Source organism: Schistocerca serialis, chromosome 4, assembly GCF_023864345.2.
Source record: "Schistocerca serialis cubense isolate TAMUIC-IGC-003099 chromosome 4, iqSchSeri2.2, whole genome shotgun sequence".
Classification (NCBI taxonomy): domain Eukaryota; kingdom Metazoa; phylum Arthropoda; class Insecta; order Orthoptera; family Acrididae; genus Schistocerca; species Schistocerca serialis.
The window spans coordinates 731368412-731382681 of NC_064641.1; positions in this window are offsets into that span (position 1 = coordinate 731368412).

Here is a 14270-nt window from a genome sequence, read left to right on the forward strand (position 1 = left end):
CAACTTCGCACCACTAGGTCTGAAACGTTGGAAAAAAGCGTGTTGTTTGATTACTCAACGATTTTCGTTTTGAATCTAGAAACAGTGGTGGTGTTATTTTTCCTACCAGAAAACGCCACTAACTATGCGTTTTAATACAGTTCTTGTTTTTTTTCCACCAGTGTTAACGAGCTGTTCTACTCTCGGTATAGCATTTTCCATGACAAAGGGAGCTTTTAAATTTTCTCTAGCATGAGACTGTGTTCGCCTAATGACTAACCCTACGCACGTATGTAACAAGTAGCTAATTAATAGCTTTACCTGCACCAAAGTTCTGCGGTTGCTCTCGCCTGCGAAGTACAGTGTTGTGTAATGGGACTTTGTACGCCAATTTCGTCTCACTTTAATCTTGAATAACGAAACCTCTTTCATCACAGTATACAGTGGAAGAGTGGCATCATCAACCCAACGCCCATCTGCTACACAAGCGCCAACGAGAGAGCTCATGAGCAATTTGCTACACGTGTACTTATGAAGAGGAAACTTGTCTCCTGCCCCTGCAATTAAAATTTGTTTATTATTAATAACATACATTAAAATTTATTCACATTTCTGAAGATGAAATAAATTTCATTGTTTCATTTCAGGCTACTACTAACAACAGATGCTGGAACTCAAAGTGTCAGGTGTGGAAATTACGAAAAGTTACACAGAATTTCGAATATTCTTGATCCAGCCCAGATTTTCAGAACAAATATGATTTTAACAGACGTTAATGACACCAAAAAATATTTTGAACAAGGAAGTTTTGTAACAATTTTAAATTTAGGAGAGAAAGCTAACTTATAGCAGTACGTGAGAGGTTACATGGAAATCTTCTTCGATTTTCTCCTGAAAAGTTCAGTATGCGCGACTGATGGAGTTACAACAGAAGCAGTAATGCACAGTACTGTAACAAGGTACGCCTTAACAAAAATTAGTCACCCCTTGCAGACATCACGCCAATGTTATTGTCGCAGTGGCCACACCGGTTCCCGTCCGAAGTTAAGTGCTGTCGGGTTTGATTAGAACTTGTAGAACTTGGATGTATGACTATCTAGGTCTGCCGAATGCTTTTGGCCAACGGGATGCACTTAGCCTTTGTGAGACCAACTTGACAGAGAAGTAGGCGCGTCCGTCACGAAATTTAACAACGGTCAGGAGAGCGGTGTGCTGACTACATGCCCCTCCACATCCGCATCCAGTGTCTCCTATGGTTTGAGGAAGACACGGCGGTCGGTCGGCTCCGTTGTGCCATCAAGGCCTGTCCGGACGGAGTAGGCATTACGATCATATCGTGTAAAACCTCCCTAGCCTTGATAACGATCTCGCTTCAGCGACTAAGAGAATTCACAAGTTTCTTCAGGTGTACCGTATACAGATAAAGTCGCTTATCATTGATAAGCTCGCATAGACATATTAAATTAGGGGAGGTGAGGGGGATGTTGGTTAATACGTGTGACTTATTGTTCCAAACAGTCCCAGATATTTTCTACTAGATTAAAAAGGGCAATTTAGCGATGCATTTGAAGTGCGACACACTGCTTAAGTGTTCGTCAAATAATGAACGCGTGCGCGCAGCCCAGCGATCACGAATGTTCTAATCTTATGAGATGCGAACGTCCACAGCATCTTCTTCAGGGATGTAGAAACAGAGCAACACTTGGTCACCGACATTGTTGAAGCGAACCTGGTTCACAGACACAGTAATCAGAATGAGTGGGCCCAAGTCATGTTTGAAGAACACCTCCGAAACATCACAGAACCACCATCAGTCTGAACTACACTCCCCACGCACTCAGGGTTAAATGCCTCATTGTGCCGTCGGTGCATCGATGGCTTAGTGCCATCTCAAAAAACTGAAATGTGACTCATCGAACCGCACTATACGCTTCCATTCGTCAAGTTCCTGTGTCGTCTGACCCACTTAAGACGTGCAGCTATTGTTGGCACTCAGAGTAGTGGTCTTTCACGCAGAACCCAACCCTAAATGGCCATTGTAGGCAGTTACTTCATCAATGTCCGCACGGAAACTGGTTGAAGTGGACGTGCATACACTGACGACAGTAACGCCTGTGGGGTATGAAACCGATTGACGTTTCACACGGCGTGGCATTCGTCTGCTATTCCTGTCTTTTTTAATACTGTACTTATGCCGTAATACATGGCTGCGAGTGATACGTAATTCCTTGTAAATACGTTGGACAGTCCACATGGATGTACGAACAAGTCGAGCAAATATGTTCGCGGCGTAGTGGCGGGCTCGTCCGTACACGCCGCCACCTGTCTGCTACTCCGTCACGTCTGCAAGTCGATCTATCGAACAGTGCCGAATCGGTACAACTGGTTGGTACGTACATATCACTGCACTGTCATGGCTTACGTCAGGCGTGGAGTGTTACATCATAGCCACGAACCATTTCTACACCACCTACTACGCTCCAAAGCGAATAGCGCGCCCCACTGTAGGTTATCAGAGAATTAATTGGAATCTTTTGCACGTAATTGCTATGTATCAGTGTCCTATTGGTAAAGGAAACTCTACTAATGATTAGCAGAATTCTTAAAATTACAGACTGTGCTGTCCTCAAGTTTCACTGTTAACACACGTCATCGTATTGTCACATCGAAATAGTTCGCACCTGCAGATAGGCAAACCAATTACCAATTACCAGCTTCGCAAAGCGGGGTGCTTTCGTGCCTTCCCGGACACATCCAGTCACCGATTTGCACCCGCGAATTAACGCCTGCATTATCGCAAACGAAGCTGATATTGTCTACCTGTAGTACGAGTTACAAACTTGGAGAGATCCTCTCCACCACTGATGTGGTCTGTTTTCACTGTGTCTCGTAGATTTTACGTCGTCGTCTTCTGAAACCCTGGAGGTACTTACGAATAGTCCTGCATGTCCCCCCTTTCCCCCCGCCTCCAACTACCATGGAAAACGAAACGGTGGGAAACATTATTTTCATATTTCATATCGTTACATTTAATAGTGCCGAACTTACTTCTAAGACATTAATTAAAATAACCATACATTAACATTTGTTAAATAAAAATGGACGTTAAAGGATTAAGTGGATAAGTAACGTTTTGTCTGGTGATCATATGACAGCAGATTTCTCCTTCCCAGATCGAGCCGCACTTTCTGCCAATGCCTCCTTTTAGTTCAGACCATATGAACCTGGCCTGTTTTAACAGCATCTGCATTCGCTTCTTATCGGATAACGAAACTTGGTCAATTAGATGCTATGACGCTTAATGAGATTAAAATATCTCTGAGAAAATTAGCAAAAGTAGACAAATCTCTCACTGAACACGCTCCGCTGACATACGAGCACGGACGCAGGTTCGAATCCTGCCTCGGGCATGGATGTGTGTGATGTCCTTAGGTTAGTTAGGTTTAAGTAGTTCTAGGGGACTGATGAGTTCAGAAGTTAAGTCCCATAGTCCTCAGAGCCATTTTGCACATACGAGCACATTATTTATTTATCAAATTGTTTACCATAGTCAGACAAGGCCATCAGGATCTACCTTTCATTAGACCATAGCTTTCATTAGACCATATAAATCACTATTCACCTTATCACTGTGAAACCATGCTTCTTTTCACGCGACAATAAAAAGCAATAGGTGAAAGCATATTCGAGGGTTTGCTGAAAATTAATGCCTCCGTATTTTTCAATGCGCAAAATCTCAAATCTTTTTATATAACACGAATTATTAACTTCCTGCACCTTTATTTTTCATGTCAACATATTTATTTCTCAACGTATCACACATTTCTCCCTACTAGAGACCAGTTGCTTGAACCGTCACTGCATTGTTTAGGACTCTGTTGGTATAGCCGCAATCTCACCTCTGCTTGCACCACTTCATCAAGTCCTCGAAGTTGTTCTTTCGGTTTTGGTACAGATGAAAATCGGATGGGACCAAGTGGGGACTTCATGGAGGATGATCAATGACAGTGAACCCAAGGAGTCGGATTTTTACAGATGTCACAGCGTTCGTGAGTGTCATGTTGAATGAAAGGGTGGTTCTTGGGTGGTCGAACTCTTCGAATTGGAAATTCGATTACAGGACGCTCTTTCTCACGCACCGACATACCAATGTTACACACCGCCATGTTGCTCGCTGCAATTCATAGCCCTCTAAAGGCAGAGGACTGCAAATATGTACACATACAGAGTAAATATGTAGAAAAGTAATAATTTATTTATTTAACAAAACCACTACGGGGGTGAAATAGTGGATAAAAGTTATTCTGAAAATAAATCATTATTAAAGAACTACTAAAGTATTTTTGAAGCTACATTTATGAAAACTGGTTGCTTTCTCGGTTACAAATAAAATTATGTGTGTTTCAGTGTTTTTGGAAACTTAGCCCCTAAGAGGGTGAAATAGGGCATAACTGTTTCACTGACTCATCATTGCCCAGGCAAAACTGCTGAGGATGTAAATTAGGAATTCATAGAGGGTATTAATATTATACTGTAGGCATTGTTTAGTAAGGAACTTTTCAAAATTCCACCCCTGTGGGTGTGACGTAGGGGATGAAACGTTTTTGAAAATATGTCGCTATTAAGGTACATTTGAAGCTAAACCTGCGAACACTGATTTGATTTGAGAGTTAGACATAAAAAATATGCGCTTCAGCATTTTTGGAAATTTAGCCACAATGGGGGTAAAATACAAAGTGAAAATTTTTTTAAATAAATTATTATTAAAGCACCCTGTATTTTACCTCAACTTCAGAATTTGAAAGAGAGTATTCCAGTCAACATTGTCAAAAGCTTTCTTCAAGTCCACAAATGCTATAACCTTGGTTTGTCTTTCCTTAAACTAGTTTGTAAGGTAAGTCGTAGGGTCAGTATTGCCTCGAGTGTTCCTACATTTCTACGGAATCCAAATTTATCTTCCCCGAGGTCGACTTCTACCAGTTTTTCCATTCGTCTGTAAAGAATTCGTGTTAGTATTTTGAAATCGTGACTTATTAAACTGATAGTTCAGTAATTTTAACACCTGTCAGCACCTGCTTTCTTTGGAACTGGAATGATTATGTTCTTCTTGAAGTCTCATACATCTTGTCCAGCAGATGGAAGAGTCTGGTCATGGGTGGCTGTCCCAAGCCTATCAGTAGTTCTATCTGAGTGTTGTCTACCCCAGGGGCCTCAGTGCTCTGTCAAATTCTTCAGGTAGTCTCACATGTCCCATCTCATCTTCATCTACGTCTTCTTCCGTTTCCATAATGTTGCCCTCAAGTACGTCACCTTTTTATAGATCCTCTATATTCTCCTTCCACTTTTCGGCATTTCCTCCTTTGCTTAGGACTGGTATACCATCTGAGATCTTGATATTCATACAGGTGGTTCTCTTTTCTCCAAAGGTTTCTTTAATTTTTCTGTAGGCGGCATCCATCTTACCCCTAGTGATATATGCTTCTACACCCTTACATCTGTCCTCTAGCCATTCCAGCTTAGCCGTTATGCACTTCCTGTCGATCTCATTTTTGAGACGTTTTTGTTCCTTTTTGCCTGCGTCATTTACTGCATTTTTATATTTTCTCCTTTCATCAATTAAATTCAATATCTCTTGTGTAAGCCCTCGTGTTTTTACCTACCTGATCCTCTGCTGCCTTCACAATTTCATCTCTCAAAGCTAACCACTCTTACTGTATTCCTTTCCCCTGTTCTTGCCAATCGTTCCTTAATGCTCGCTCTGAAATTCTCTATAACCTCTAGTTCTTTCAGTTTATCCACGTCCCATCTTCTTAAATTCCTACCTTTCTGCAGTTTCTTCAGTTTTAGTCTACAATACATAGCCAATAAATTGTGGTCAATGTTCTCTGTTAGAAATTAAAAAAAAAATGTGTTTCGGTATTTTTTGGAGATCCAACCCGTAAGGAGATGAAACTGAGGCTGAAAATTTTTATGCAAACATCTCGTTATATTAGTTACCAGAATCGTTTTTTGTTCAGAAGTACATTCAGAAAAGACCATGATTTAATGGTCTTAACTAGTGTGAAAAGTTTAGAAGTTGTTGCAGTTTGTGAACAACATAAAAATTCTATTACAGGAAAACAATAAAATCTGTGCAGACCATACAGTCTACGCGAGCAAAGCAGATGGCGCTAAGCTAGTGAGAAATAAAGGAAGAGTTAACAATATTTCAGGAGATAAGCTATTACCTTGTTTTTTGCAATTACTCTAATGTTATGGAGAGTTTCTTCAATAGATGAGTGCTTGAAAAATAGGAAATGGCACAAACATGATATGACGAGGGGACTGAAAGTAAGTTAGAATGAAACGATATGTTGTTTCGTAAATACTGTTGGTGGAGGAACATTGTATTTGTGAACAGGTATTTGAGAGCTACGTCGGTATTCTGTCAAAGTGATACGTTTACTGTCAGAATGAGGCAACGGAGGGAACTGAGTGATTTCGAACATGGCATCATAATAGAGGTCCAAAGATCCTGACATTAGGCCAGCGATATTTCACAGCTGTTCGCACCAATCCTGCTTTGAGTTATGCTTGTTATGAAGAGAAAATGTCAAGGAAGCACTATACCCAATCACTGTTTTGTTAAACCAAACACATTAATTAACAGCAGCTGCAGGATTCTGAATCACAGTATGCGATCCAAGCCAGTCGTTGTCATCGTCCCGCACTGTTACAGAGAACTTTCTCTGCACCTAGGGTGCTGATGTCAGTGACAGTACAATCAGTTTACGGTCGACAATACTTCTTTTCCATGGCCATACTACCATCGACAAGTTACAGGTCAGAATATCAAACGCTTAACGACACTTAGATTTGCGTGGACCTGGCCAGTATTCGACTATGAGTGCATCCGGCAGGTGCTAGGTGAAAGGTATGAAACAATTTTTCAGAGAGTTATGAAGAGAAATGATAATATACTTAATGATCAAAAGTGCTCCAACAGAAGAACCGTTAGAGGTAGAATCTGCTAGGTTGTTGGGCAGTCTCACATTCCTCTTCATTCCCCAGCAAAACATTGACAACTCTATTGCTACCGAACAGAGATCCCAAGATCGCTAAACGAGGTTAATTGGAAGAGACCATCCCGGGAGCAGCTGAGAGCGCAAGTTGCCGTCAGCTGCAAATCGTCGCTCCCATCGGTACCAATGACGTCGGTCACATATCTTCTGAGATAATTTTCAGCTCTTTCCAGAGACTGGTGGGAGTATTGAAAGCAGCAACTCTCTCACTCGTAAGGTCTGTGCACAGCTGTCGGAAAGTTGGAAATTTGTGGTAATGTGTTATGGGACCAAACTGCTGAGGTCATCGGTCCCTAAACTTACACACTACTTAATCTAAAACTAACTTACGCTAAGGACAACACACACAACCACGCCCGGGGGGAGCCGCGCGGACCGTGACAAAGGGCTCGGGACCGCGCGGCTACCCCGCGCGGCACAGCTGTCGATTTGCAGCATCGTTCAGAGGACTGACGGAGGACCTCTGATCTGAAGCCAGGAGAAAAGTATAATCAGAGTGTTCGTTGTTTCTGTGACGAGATCGGTTGTATATTTCTCGACCTACTTTGCACAGTGGAAACTCGTAAAGTTACCCAGGATCTGTAAGGTCGCCACTGTACACTTCAGATACTGCATGCACATTGTTTTTTAGTGAAATATTGAGTTTCCCATTTTAAAAAAACCATCAGATAAGCCAATTATTTCAGCGGACAGCATATCAAATGTCAAGAGGAGAAATCTCAAAATATTAGTTGTTAAATGCCGGAGTATTGGCAGTAAAGTCTCGCAGCTCAGCTCTTTTGTAGTAAACAGTCGCCTCCGCATCATACTACGAATGGAGAATTGGATAAAACATGAAGAACAGAGTAGGGGAATTTTTGACAACACGTAGAAAACATCGAAGAAAGAGATTAGACTCTCCGGGAGGAGGAGTATTTATAGTGGAAAGCAAAGCATTACGTTTAGTGAGGCCCAGAATGAGTCGGATGTGGACAAAATTAAAATGGGTCACAGGACTTGGATTAATAGTCGGGTATCTCTATCGACCACCAGTTTCAGACACATCTGTCGTACAGTTATTAAAGACAGCCTAAATACGATAGTATGGAAATACCCCCGACATACGGAAGCAGTAGATAGTGGCACTAGCATGCCCAGTATCGACTGAGAAAACTACGACGATAAGGTCAATCTTACGAATTAATATTGAAAACTTTGTCTAACCACTGCCACAAACAACTATGTCGGTAACCCAAATGCTCAAAAAATATTCTAGACCTCCTAGATACAAACAGACCCGACCTTTTCAACATTGTCACCACTGAGAGAGGGATTAGTAACAATGACGCTCTTCCAAGGGCATGGTCACCAAAGGCCAGAAGGTTATCACTCAAGTTCTGAGGGTGTTCGTGTTTACCCTCATTAACAGAGTGTCGTTATCGACTAATTTAAAGGAAGAACTGATAATGTTTCGTTTAGCTCTGGCAAACGAACAACAGTTGTGGTTACAGTTGATAGACGTTATAAACTATATAAGTATGCACCAAGCAAATAGTAAAATGTGACTAAGAACGACCGTGGTTTATCTCGTAGAACTTCCCGTAAATGGAGACTACCCGACTCTCGGTACAGAAGAGATTGCTCAAATGGCTCTAAGCACTAAGCGACTTAACATCTGAGGCCACCAGTCCCTAGACTTAGAACTACTTAAACCTAACTAACCTAAGGACATCACACACATCCATGCCCGAGGCAGGATTCGAACCTGCGACCGTAGCAGCAGAGCAGTTCCTGACTGAAGCGCCTAGAACCGCTCGGCCACAGCAGCCGGCGAAGAGGTTGCATCGATACTGATAGAGAGAAGTCAAAAGCGACTTGTGCATCTGTAAGAAAAGTCATGCTTGAAGTGTACAGTAATTTTCACAATGAGATATTGGCAAAAGATTTATAAGAAAATCTTAGGAGGTTCTAGTCACACTTTAAGTCAATTAATGGGTCAAGCCTTCCAGTCAGTCTCTGGTGGACCCTACTGGTATCGATACTGAAGACAGCATACATGAAGCGGAAGTTTCAAATCCCGGATTTAAATCCGAGCACCCGAGACCATGCTATCGTGATAGTGTTAGACCACTGCATAGATTCTCAAATGAGCGATATCGATACTAGCACCCCCGATATAGAAAAACAGTTAAAACTACTTAAAGCGAACAAAGCACCATGCCCTTAACGAATTCCAGTTATATTTTTACATTCAATACGCCACGAAGTTAGCTTCTTTCCCAACTTATATTTCTTAGGAATTGGTTGGGCGGTAAATACGAAAGGCGTTCAATAAGTAATGCAACACATTTTCCTGAAAACAGGTTGGTTTTTTTTTTCAGGATTCGAATGCACCAATCTATTCCCCACTCTTATGGATAAAAAACCGTGTTTTTCAACATAATCTCCATTCAAAGCGACAGCCTTACGCCTCCTTATTGGGACGGAATGTATGCCGGCATGGTACCACTTTACCGGTCGATGTCAGAGCCAACGTCTGCTGCACCAGCAACCTACCCCATCACCCATGTATTGCTTTCCGCGGAGTTCATCCTTCATTGAGCCAAACAGATGGATGTCGGAAGATGCCAGATCTGGTTTGTAGGGTTGGTGAAGAAGAGCACCTTTCTTTCATGAAGTTTGAGAGTATTGTTTTAAGTACGTCTGATACTGGTTGATGACTGTGAGTGTGTGTGTGTGTCTGTGTGTGTGTGTGTGTGTGTGTGTGTGCGTGGTCATGTCTGTGTTGTACGAAGATCAGGGACGCGAAAGGGTGTAGGCACATAACCTACTCCTGTAACCTACTCCTCTAGAATAGACGAACTTAATGTTTCCATCCGACTCTCTTCATGAGACGCAATTCAAGACATCGGTGTAAATCCTTTTGCTCAGGAACTCTACGCTACCACCCCTCCTCTCCTTTGCGGCGAACGCAAAGGGAATATCGTCAAAAGCGCATGACGTACCAGGCCGGTTATCCACCCAACAATCGTACACGCCCGGCGTTGCTTAACTTCGACGATCTGATAGAAATGGTTATTGAACGAGGTAAGCCTGTTGGCATATCTACAAGTGAACTGACTTTCTTTAATGTCTTAACAGTTATCTCTGTCTTGAAAATGAAAATTTATGTTATTTGAAAATGGGCACTATTTCAAAATGTTTTTAAGGTGTAACTGGTTCTTGATAATCCTTCATCTTAATTTGATTTCCCTTACCGACATTTGGTATGTAGTAGAGTAATTATGTAACACATAGACTCTCAAATACAGTACTAACAAAACTTCCTCGTTTGCAACACTTTTAAATTTGAATAGAATATTTGTTCGTTAATACATCACCATGCACCATGGAACAGTTTTTCATATTTGCAACATACTTATCTACGCGGACTAATTTTTGTAATTTCAGAAAAATATTTTTTTCTTTAGGTACAAAGTGCAGAGGAAAATCGGGAACTGATGGCACACCACAAGCTTCAGTTTCTTTAGATACCAAAGGCTATGTCAAAACATTCAAGCGAAAAATATTTGCAGCATGGGTTTGGATAGTCACTGGGGTTAAAATTCTCCCTTTTCAAAGCAATGGTCCACAGAATCGTCCGTACTTAATCAGTGGTACTGAAATTAAATAAAACAAGCTTTGAAGTTGAACAGAAAAAAGAAAGACCTTGCGATTAACATTTCCTACATTCCCGCTCTATACATAACGTCCCTTATCATTCAATTCGCAATATTAAAACACAAATAAACACTTTCAACTAGACGACCGTACGCGTCTGCTTGGTAACGATATCACTCCTTAGCTACAGCCAGTGAAATCTCTGACTTAATCTCAATAATGTGCTCGCAGTATGTGTTCTGAAAACAAATTAACCTGTAGACCCAAATATTACTTCCTTTTACATGTCTTTCGGTGCATCCACACGCTGTACGAGATTTCACAACTGTAAGAAAGAAACCATTACTGAAAATAGTAGAATTAAGATAAATCGTCTGTAAATGGATGGCGCCTCTAGTTAGCTGATCGAGACGACATATTCAATCGAGGCCTACGTTAAATACAGGCACGATGCACGACTGTGTGACGTCAGTAATGTAGTGTTCGTCGCCATCGGCAAAAAATACTCATCAAAGCCCTTTGGTTGAATTTTTGATAGTGTAGTAGGAAATTTTTTAGCAAAGATCTTAATAATAGTTGGAGCGAGGGCCTAACTTTGATAAAAATTTGCTATCGTATACACGTCGCTTCGCTTGCCTATAGAGTGACGAAGAATATTTGGTGCTTCGCTGCCAGCACAGTGATCATTGCAAAGTATGAAGTACACGAAATTTATCCGAAAACGAAGCGCGCTGACTACAGACCCCATAATATGCAGTTGGAATCTTACAAAGAATTAGTTGCAGCAATCTGCTGATTCGATGTGTCTGCACTTCGGATTATGTTAAGTCTACATAGCTATAAAAACAATGGATATGGAAGAAAATGGAGTTATGAAAAGCCAAGTGCGTTCAAAGTGTACATAAGTGAAATAAATGGTTTTATTTGTACTATAAATAGACTTACTTAGCTTGCATAAATTCCTCCTTAACTGATTTATATATTGGTTCACATGTTTCTGGAATTTAGTTTGAAATCAATAGTCGAGATTGCAATAATATTTGTTTATTTACCGGTTTCGGCTTATGTTAAAGCCATCTTTAGAATTTTTTGTCCCTTATGACTTGTGCTGGTGGCTCCTTCCTTTTCTCGTGGTACCACGATTGCAATCTCGACTGTTGATTTTAACCTAAATATACATACATAAAATAGTATGTCTCACCTCGGTTCAGAGGGTTCCGGAACCTGTATAGAAAATTGGAATAAAGGTCAACATAGACATCATTTCCGCCCTTTTTACTGCTCATGAAAACCACACATTACATGTTGTACCACCATACATCGAGTCCTTCGGAGGTGGTGGTCCAGATTGATGTACACGTCTGATACCCAGTAGCACGTCCTCTTCCATTGATGCGTGCCTGTGTCCGTCGTGGCATACTAGCCACAACTTCATCAAGGCACTGTTGGTCCAGATTGCCCCACTCCTCAACGTCGATTCGGCGTAGATCCCTCAGAGTGGTTGGTGGGTCACGTCGTCAATATCCCAGGAATGTTCGATAGGGTTCGTGTTTGGAGAACATACTGGCCACCGTAGTCGAGCGATGTCGTTATCCTGAAGGAAGTCATTCACAAGATGTGCACGATGGGGGCGTGAATTGTAGTCCGTGAAGACGAATGCCTCGCCAATATGCTGCCGATATGGTTGCACTATCGGTCGGAGGGTGGCATTCGCGTATGGTACAGCCGTTAAGGCGCCTTCCATTACCACCAGCGGCGTACGTCGGCCCCAGATAATGCCACCCCAAAACAGTAGGGTACCTTCAACTTGCTGCACTCACTGAACAGTGTTTCTAAGGCGCTCAGCTTGACCGGGTTGCCTCCAAACACGTCTCCGACGATTGTCTGGTTGAAGGCATATGCGACACTCATCGTTGAAGAGAACGTGATGCCAATGCTGAGCGGTCCGTTCGGCATGTTGTTGGGCCCAGCTGTACCGTGCTGCATGGTGTCGTGGTTGCAAAGATGGAACTCGCCATGGACGTCGGGGGTGAAGTTGCGCATCATGCAGCATATTCTGCCCAGTTTGAGTCGTAACACGACGTCCTGTGGCTGCACGAAAAGCATTATTCAACATGGTGGCGTTGTTCTCTGGGTTCCTCCGATTCATAATCTGTAGGTAGCGCTCATCCACTGCAGTAGTAGCCCTTGGGCGGCCTGAGCGAGGCAAGTCATCAACAGTTCTTGTCTCTCTGTATCTCCTCCATGTCCGAACAACATCGCTTTGGTTCACTCCGAGACGCCTGGATAGTTCCCTTGTTGAGAGCTCTTCCTGGCACAGAGTAACAATGTGGAAGTGAACGAACCGCCGTATTGACCATCTAGGCATGGCTGAACTACAGACAACACGAGCTGTGTACCTCCTTCCTGGTGGAACGACTGGAATTGATCGGCTGTCGGACGCCCTCCATATAATAGGAGCTGCTTATGTATGGCTGCTTACATCTTTGGGAGGGTTTAGTGACATCTCTGAACAGTCAAAGGGACTGTGTCTGTGATACAATATCCACATTCAACATCTATCTTCAGGAGTTCTGGGAACCGGGGTGATGCAAAACTTTTTTTGATGTATGTAGCACCAGATCGCTGCAGTCCATAGACAATGTTGTCTAAATTTATGTTTCTGGAATAATACGTAATAGGGAACTATGTGGGTTCCGAGTATTATATTGCAAGATAGGATAGCTTTCGCCTGTTGCAAAAAATCTTAACCTAACCATGAGACATCTTTAGCAGAAATAGCACTCACGATCTGAATAATGAAACACTGCACCAGCCACGTATTTTTCTTTTTCACAATTTGCTCGATGCTTTGGGAGAATTTATTCTCATGATCAGATACAAATATTTACATAGGTTTTGTATGTGATATTTCGGATCATCGGACAAAAATAATCTGTCCGACTGCAGTAAACCCTAAAAACACAACTGCAGGATATGAGAGGCAGAACAGTACAAACACGAACACCACATAGAATACCTATGTAAATATTTCTTCTTTATAATGAGAATACCCATGAATAACCATGAAGAAGTGCGCACCGCTATCTAGTGCAGTATTTCCTTATTTAAATGGCGACGAAGCTGCAGTTTTTACAGAAACATCGATTATGATGAATGAAGTTAAGAAATGGCGTTTCATAAATGAAGATCGTGTATGCAAACATGAGGGGCGACTTTCATGAAGACAAAGTGAAATGTCTGTTCGCCTACTCTCAAAGAAATTTCGTTGTTCCTTATGTCCTCCCACCGTAGTTCACGAAGCAAATTATGGTAAACATTTCGATCTTTTCTTCCCGCTTTCCATGGTTTCACCCACATTCGTTTCCATCTCTCTGTCTTTTCAAGCATTGCATTCGTCGCCAACACAATATGCTGTTGTACAATCGATTAATTGTTCGGTTTCCACTGCCGAACAAATATGATGAAAAATTTTAGGATCGTGTAATAGCTCCAGTCCGCAGCTCGTGGTCTTGCGGTAGCGTTCTCGCTCTCGAGCACGGGGTACCGGGTTCGATTCCCGGCGGGGTCAGGGATTTTCCCTGCCTCGCG